A 9414-nucleotide genomic window follows, 5' to 3' on the forward strand; every position below is an offset into this window, starting at 1 on the left:
AACAGGGTCGCATCACTTGAGAAGATCTGTCTCTTTCTTTCTTTCCCCCTCCCTATCTCTATCCTATCTCTTCAATGTCTTGCTCCTCGGCACACCACTCCTCTCTCCTGTCCTCCTTCGTCGTGCTCATTATCACGATTTTCCATTACCCTCGTTCGAATTTCCACGCTACGACGACTTGTACAGTTATATATGACACACACACACATACGTCCCTCCTACATCGCACATTTTATCCTTATTAGCGATTTAGTTTTGTCGCTGTTTTTTTATTTCTATTTTTTTTTTATTTATTTTTAGAATCGATCGGTAAGAGAGGAAATGACGTTGTTGCCTGACCCGTTGGAAATACAATAGCGCCCGATTAACTGTCGCAGGATCGACGCGTCAATTATCCGAGGAGGTAGGTGTTCTCAGAATTGTTGGCGGTTTTTTTTGTCGATTTCGCTCGTTTCACTAGTTCCTGGAAAATGAAGAGAGAAAAACCATTTCTTATGAGCGAGAAAGAAAAAAAGAAAACGTTTGTGTTTCGTATCTTAAATTTATGGAAGGAACTACATATACGTAACTGGAGTTTTGGTTCTAGGAATTGGAGGGCAGTTAAATAAATAACTGTACGGTAGTTAAGCGGGCAGAAAGTGCGACAGTTAAACGAATTACTTACTTACATTACTTACACAGTTGGTCGCAGAAGTATTCGATTTCCTAAATATTTTGTACTTTTAGTTTTTATTATTTTCATGATTTATTATTTACATGATTTTATTATTTTCTTTTTATATTTTTTAAACAATTTATCTTTGAGGAATATAGTAAATATTTGGATTACATTTTTGGAATTAATTATAGTAGGAAATCTTTAATATTTTTCCAAATGTTTAAGTAATTAAAATCCGTTATTAATATTTAACGATTTTCGGAGATTGCTAGTGTTATTTTACATTACTTTATCTTCTTAAAAACTTTTATATAATTTTTATATAATTATTAAAAGGGAGAAATTTGACTATTATAAAAATCGTGTTTTTTAAATTTGTTTTGGATAAATGTATTTTTATATTAAACTTTTCACATTTCATTAGTTTGTAAAGATTTATCCTCTTATGTCTATATATTCTTCTATCTTTATTCTATAATAAACATTTTTTAAATTTAGAATTTTTTAAGCTTGAGGATATTATGAAAGAACATTAGAATATTTTCATGATCTTTATATATAAATATAAAATACATAGAGAAAAGTAATGCAAAAGTTAATGGAAATATACATCCAGTGTTAAAAGGTTATATAAATGTTATGATAGCTTAATGTTATATAGTTTGTAGAAACTGGTGATTTTTCATTGGAAAGTGAACCAAGAGAGACTAGAAAATACCATCAATAATAGTTAATGTTGTGCAACGTGTCATTGAAAATAATTCATTCAATTGTGTAAAAGAAATAGCCTTTCTAAAATGAATTCAAGCTATATTATAAATAAAAGTAGAATAATTTCGATTCGAATAGAAATTTCCTAATGTCGGTTCTGTTTTTGAATTTCGCAAAATACTAAAAGCTGTAAGTTATTTAGAAATCAATAGAACAATCAGCATCAAAATTAATTGGAAAGAAGTGAAATTCAATTTAGAAGTGGAACTATTGAAAAATATGTGTTCCATGAATTTATTCATTTTATTAATGGAAATATTTTACTATCTTTATATGATCTTTCATTAAATATTAGTGTGCTACATGTAAAGAGCATTTATACACATATCCTCTTTCTTAATATTTATTTTAAGAAACTTCAAATATATTGATTTTATTATATATTAAGAATAAATATTATGAATAAAAATATTGAGAAATCTTTATTATAATTAATTTAATATAATATTAGATAATGTTAAATATGTAAGATATTATAATATTTATCATAAAATATTAAACATAAATAATAATATTAAAACAGATTATTTGTATTATATATTTTATCATATTTTTATAGAATAATTTGGAATATTTTGAAATATTTTATTATATCCAGAGAAATATATTCACATATTTTTATATGAATTTTCATTAGAATACATATAATTATATGTATAATTATTACATGAAATATTAAAAAAAATTCAATAATTCAACAATAATAAAAATACATAATAATAAAATAAACAATAATAATAAAAATAAATTCTTATTACATTCGTATTATATTCGTATATTTTCATCTTTTGCATCAAACTTATGGAAAAAAAGCTTCCAAAGTAAATTCCCACTTCCCAAGTCTTCGATTTTTTACCTATTGGTTCGATTTCGTTTCCATTTCACAGTGACACCGAAATTCGGCTATCATTCGTCTCGATCGATCTTTTTGGCCCTGACCTCCTCTCGATTTTTCGCTCGAAAGCGGTTACAAGTGTAATCGTGTAATCATTCGATGATATTATCGGTGGCGATAAATGCACGTCGCTAAATAAAAAAGTAACGAGAGATGATGGTGAGAATGAGAATAGGCGATGACAGGTAATGATAAATAATTATAAATAATAATAGATAACGACAATCGATGTTAGAGAACAGTAAATAATTATGAAAAACAAAAATAATAAAATGTAAATTAATGATAAAAAATGACAATAAATAATAATAGGTGATAAGCGATGTTGGACAATAGTAGAAATATGGCAGAAAATAATAAGAAAAAATAGATAATGGTACAACAAACTAAAGAATGATGAATATTGGAGGACAATAGCGAATAAATAATATGTAAAAAAAAAATACCAAATCGTTATAAATAATTGCAAAATGTATGTATACAATGATTATTAGTGATATATAATAATGAAGAAGAATAAATAATGATAAATAATGAAATGAATAATGCAACGAATAACAACAAGTAACAATGGATATTGATAAATAGATGTGATGAATAATGAGAGACATAGTGAAATAATGATAGATACAAAAATATACAAGAATAAATAACGAAAAGGAAAATTAAACAATGACAAACAAAGTCAAGGCGAAATAAATAACTATAAACAACATTGAACAAAAATAAATGACGGAAAAAAATATCAAACAACAATAGAAGATAATTTTAAAAATAATTAAGATAAAATAAATAACAATAAATAATAATTGTAAAAAAAGATAAATAAGAAAAAAACAAAATAAAGTAGGATTAAAAATAAATTAAAAAATATACAATATCAAATGATAAAGGATAATCATAAACAAGATAAACAACATATTATTTATTAACTATAATAAAAAAGATAAAAACAACGAAAAATAAAATTAAACAGAGGAATATAAAAATAAATAATGAAATGTAATATCAAATAATGATAAATAATAGTTAAAAAAAAGATAAATAACAGAGAAAAATAAATCACAATAGACAATAACATGTAACATGTAAAAAATGATAAATAACACAAATAAATAATACTGAGCGATAAATGAAAATAAATAATATTCAAACGACGATAAAAAATGGTGAAAGACAAGATAAATAACAGAGAAACAACGATAGATAGATAATATAAATAATGAAAAAAACTATATCAAACAACAACTGAAAACTTTTGTTTGATTTCAATTGCATAGAAAGCTCACAGCGAACCAGCCCTGGTGTAATCCTATATTGCCGACACGGTTCAGGTTAGTCGCATTCGCCACTCTCCAATGCAAGTAGGCGAGTACAACTAACCGGCCGAGAGAACTAGGCGAAATTAGAATGTTTGCTCGATCGTGCATTGCTGTGTATCATCGCACGAAACTTTAATGCGGAATCGGATTTTTCAAATCGTTTAAATAACGAAGATACCTTCCTTTTTTAAGCGAATAAAATATAATTTAGCACGATGATAAGTTATAAACTGAATAAAATATAGTTTAAGACAGTGATAAACTCGTGCTCTGGTATGTAATAGAAAACATATTACATATAATTAAACGTATTTAATATATTCGATGAAGTGAAGATACGTACAAGTTCGATGATTATTTTTAATTTAATATATTATTTCAAATTATAATATAGATAGATTAAATGTTGAAATGGATAGAAAGCATAGAATTTAGGAATTTTAAAATTTGAAGAATTTAGAAAATAGAAATGAAGAAATAGAAACGATATATAATATTATAATTTAATCTAATCTTATTTAATCTAATTAAATCTATAATCTAAACATAATTTATAAGATGATAAAGAGAATGCTCTATTTAATATTTAAAAAAACAGGCACATAGGATAAGTTAATAGATTTTTCCAGAAATTGATGTGTTTAAATTTGACCAAAATAAATAAAATTTGATATATAAAAATGTCGATTCCAATTTATTTATTAAATTATAAATAATTGAAATTTGTATTAGATGAAGCAAGATAGACAATTAGATGGAGAGCTTCACGTCTCTCATTAAATTCTTTTTAACTAAATAAATAAGCTTCGTTTTAACAATAACCGACATTTTTATATTTGACTCGACTTTTAAGATATATTAATTCATTGTATAATATCTATTGAGATACATCACAGAATTTTTACAATGCATATACTATACATTATATATGCATTATAATAATTTTGTATGCGAAATATGATGATTATATGGAAAATAATCGCTTAAGAGAAAAAGTTTAATAAGAACGATTACGATACACGATCGTTCCAAAGCAACTTTCATCTTTCAAAACAAAAGATCTTTCTCAAGAAACGATATCTTTCCGAACTCGTCGAAAGGAAATTAAATTTTCGAGAGGAGGCACGATTCTTCTCTCTTCGGATCTTTTACTCGATACGGCGAGCAAATGGTTTCACTTTTAGGTCACCTTCGCGTAAGTACATTCAGATTTCACCATTTCTACCGACAGTATTACCGACTTCGGATCCTTTCGCTCTCTCGAAACTGTTCGATACCTCCTCGTTTAATACCGATATATCCTCGAGCGATCTCAATGCCAGAAATCACGGATTGAATTCAAAGAGCAGTGGAGGGGGGAGAGGGGAGAGGACACACGTCCTTCGTTGTAATACGATTTAATCTATCAAACGGGCTTTAAACAAATTACCTTCATCGAGGCTAACAAAAAGTTTTACACCGGTGTTTACAATAGCGGCGATATTTCTTATGTAATGGCCGATATGTTGGAAGCGATCAATCGCGCGTTGTGAGAGCACACCCACCACTTTATCTCGACGACCTACGCGTGGTAGAACACGGTCTTGGGACTTGTGTGCGCTTTTACTTATCTTGGAGATAAGAAAATTTTATTAAAATATAGTTTTTATTGATATTGTCCTCTTAAGTTGTTCTATCTATCTATTTCCTTTTTTTTTTTTTTTTTTAGTTTTTCAAGATATCGAATCGTTGCAAAAGAGTTGAAGAAATATAAATTGATCGGTTAAGGGAATTAAAATGACAATGAAAATAAGTGACTGAAATTGAGTGACTAAATTCTTTTTTCTATTCCAATTAAATTTGATTTACATCTAAAAAAAAATCTGAAGAAGATAAAAAGGGATTATAAAAATATTTTTATTATTTAAAATTAACTTATGAACTAACGAAATTGTGATTGTCATGTGTATCATTTATAAGATTAATATTTTAATAATATATGAATTTTGAATTTATAAATCAAGAGTTTAATTAAAAAACATTTTTTTAATAATTATTGTTTTATTTATTAAAACAATATTATTATAATATTGTTTTATTCATATGATTTTTTCAACAGTTTATTGTAAATATTTCACGTATAAGAATCTATAATTTTCTGGATAAGAATTTCTGAATAGGTAAGAGTGAGAGTAAAGTAAAAGTGAGGGGTAAAAGTAAAAGTAAGACGAAAATGTCGTATGAACGTAGATTAGTGAGAGTTAAGCAGTATGTGCACATAAATTGGTATGAATTAAAATAAGTAGTGTAATTTAATGTGAATAAAAAATTCTATTAAAAATAAGAAGTACGAGTAATAATATAATAGGCCTCGTTTCCAAGAGTGCTGGAATTTTAAAATTATTATATTTTTATAGTTTGAATACTTTCTAAAGCACTTTAAATATCGTTATGTAATATTTAACATATTTTAACTTATTTATATTTTTTCGACGCTCTATATATTCATATCTTAATGATACGAGTATACCCATATATCTCTACTAAAACATAGGTTCGAGTTTTCTAAATTACTACGTTTGCAGAGCTCAACTTGTATCTCACATAAATTATTAATGCACGAGTAAATTATTCTTATACTATTCGTAATTTATGTACTAGCTACCAATTTTTTTACAATGTTACATGAAATAAAGTGTACGAGATACATATTATTCATAAAGAAATATTTATAAAAATTTTTATGATTTCTAAATTAAATTTTATTTTTTAAATTTAAATTAAAAAAAATTTTTAAATTTTTGTGATGTTTTAAAAAATTTCTAGATAGAAATTCATTATCGAAATTTTTTCAAAGCTTCCAAAGTTTTAAATTTCCAATTCTTCCAATTTCTAAATTTCTGCAAATTTCAAAATTTTTAAATATTTCCAAAGTTTCAATATTCCAATTTTCAAACTTTCGAGATCTATAAAAATCCACGAATTTTTAAAATTCTCGATTTCCTAACAACTTTTCCAAATTCTTAAGTTTTTCAAATTTCCAACCTCATAATTTTCAAAATTTCCATTTTCAAAAAATTCTCTGTCAATTCCACGCGCGAATTCGACCAACTTATCCATCAATCTCAGATTCCCACCCTGTCGAAGCAATCTTCCAGCGCAGGCCTAAATAGGGTAACCTTTTCACACGCGCAACCCTTTCCCGATTGGAAAGGTAAGCGAGAAAGAGAATGAGGTCCCGGAGGAGGCGTGACCGGTTTGCCAGTCCATTGCTACCTCACCTTAAGGCCGGACCGAATTTAACCGCGAACGAATCCTAGCCGAGAATGAATTTTTTATCACGACCCTGGAGATAAATTTACAAATATGATGAAGCCTAGGATCTAAATGCCACCAGCTTTCCCGAACACGTCTCCGGCCTAACTCGTTTCGCCATTACGAAACGTCTTGTTAACGTAACCGTAACCGAGTAATCGTCGCTCGAATGCCGTCACCGGTTGTAAAAATGTTTTTGTTTCTGAGGAAGACGCTCGATGCCCGCCGAAATGAGAAATTGTTTGATTAACGTGCTCTATGCTCGAGACCGTGATTTTCGACGGTGATTTGGAAGATTTTGTGAAGAAGAATTTCAATTTTGAAGAGGAATGTAAATTGAAACGATGGTTAATCCGAATTATTTTATTATTTTTATTCAATATGGATAGTCAGTGATATTGAATGGAAATTATTTTTTTGTTGGTACGAATTTAATATTTTAAAGAAATTTTGAATATGGAGTATTTAGAGATGTATGTTAGAAATTGTTATAGGAATATTAATAGAATTATTTTGTTCGCAAGATTCGAGTAAAATTTCAATTTCAAGTATGGGATATTTATTGTAGCAATTGCATGTACGTACGTGGTGTTATTTAGATTTATTTTATTGGTGAGAATTGAATATTTTAAAGAAATTTTAATTTCAAATATAGTGTACTATAAAGATTAAATGTTATTTTTAATTTATTCAGTATTATCGATTGTATAATCGGTTGTGTAGGTTGATAGCTAATCTTTGAAAAATAGATAAAAATTTGAACCCGTCCTTGACAATGAAATTGTTCATGATTCTTTATAATCAATCTGATAACAATTAGATAAATCTTTGATAATATTGTACACGATATAGGATATATATTAGATTGGGATACAATTATTATAGACAGAATACTAAATATTTTAACGTACGACCAAAAACATTTTAACGCTTTTGGAAAAATTTCCTCGAGATAAAAATATGATATATGCATAAGAAATTTTAATTAATTAAATCATTTCTGTTAATTTAGATTTTTAGTTTAATTCTAATAACTCGTTAATCCCTATACTATTTCCAATTTATAAAATTTGTAGAATTTTTAGAATTCGCAGTATTTACGAAGCTTGTAGTTATCATTCTCGTGTAAGGATTACCGTTACATTTTTTTCCATCCCTGATGGGATCGAACAGATACCGAAAAAAAATTTATTCCGACACGCAGAGTTTAACAAGCAACCGTTAAGATGATTATTAATGATTAACGACTAAAAAACGCGGCTAGTTGTTATCCGACAGATCGCGGAGGCACATACAAAAGGCTCGTTGTGACGAGAGAGGACTTGGTCTCGGTCCACTTACTGCGGGGCGACGTCGCAAACACATTCTACTTGCGATTTGGAGCACGTACACTCCCCTTCAGTATGAGTATTAGGCACTTTGGATTTATTTATTGGCACATCTGTTTGTCTCGTATGATATATGATAATCGATAAAAAGATTATTTGAATTTTATTTGTATTTGAATTGATAGAAGAAGGAGAAATGAAATATTAATTCACGTTGAAACAATGTATACGATAATTGTTGAATTTATTTAAAAATATAGGGAAGATTAATATGATCAAAAATATATTTAATCTTATTTATATATAATGTTTATTTTATTAATGAATGTATAATATAATATATAAACTCTTTTCTCTAATTTCAAAATTTTTCATTTTGAGAAAAAAATAAGTGTCTTTAAGTGTTCTGAATTGTTAATATTGTATACTTTTTATTCTCAAAATATTTTAAAAGTATTTATTAAAACTTCTATTTTATTATACAATATAGTTCGTCTGGTCGAATGTTTTTATTTAAAAAAAATAAAATAATTTTTTTTGGGAAAAAATTTGGAAATTGAATTTTACTTCAGATACAAATTGGATATAAATTGTTCACGAAGGATTAATTATGCATTACATATTAACTTCTGTTTAATATTTTTATGCGTAGATATTGTTTTAGAATATTATAATAATATTCGTTTATAATTGTTTATAATTATTATTAACGATTTAATAATTTATTATTTCAATATTCCTCGAATAATTACAAGGATAATAAGTTGATGATCGAGGCGAGTTCAGCTTCGTTTTAAATGACAAAATTCCTGCCAGAATTCATGGAGGGGGCGCTTTTATCCTTTTAAACGCGGATTCAGAAGAGGCGACGAGTTAACTCGCCTTTTGTGAGAAATATTTCCGTAACGGTGGATGAGATTAACTATTTAAATGCCTCGGATGGCATTAAATATTCGCTGTTTGCACTTTTGCATGAGTAATACTGCCTCGTTATACTTATTTAACATTTATTCTATATTTTATGCGAATTTTTATATAGATGTATTTTTATATAGATGTATTTTTATATAGATGTTCGTATATTTTTTTTTTTTATTCTTGTTCTATTCAGATTAAAATAATTACAATGAGTTAAAATTGTGCAGA

At 27.2% G+C, this 9414-nt stretch overlaps 1 protein-coding gene across 2 annotated transcripts in view; it reads left to right on the plus strand.

The window, feature by feature from the left end:
* The first annotated feature begins 274 nt into the window (after positions 1 to 274).
* LOC102679231 (protein roadkill) overlaps positions 275 to 9414 on the plus strand; it is a 134630-nt gene continuing 125490 nt past the window's right edge. Inside the window, exon 1 of one of the 2 annotated variants that reach the window (XM_006608991.2) lies at positions 275 to 403. The gene's annotated coding sequence lies outside the window, so the exon portion shown is untranslated. The remainder of the gene's footprint in view (positions 404 to 9414) is intronic. The other variant, XM_006608993.2, reaches the window with a different exon arrangement.

Source organism: Apis dorsata, unplaced genomic scaffold, assembly GCF_000469605.1.
Source record: "Apis dorsata unplaced genomic scaffold, Apis dorsata 1.3 scaffold_52, whole genome shotgun sequence".
Lineage (NCBI taxonomy): Eukaryota > Metazoa > Arthropoda > Insecta > Hymenoptera > Apidae > Apis > Apis dorsata.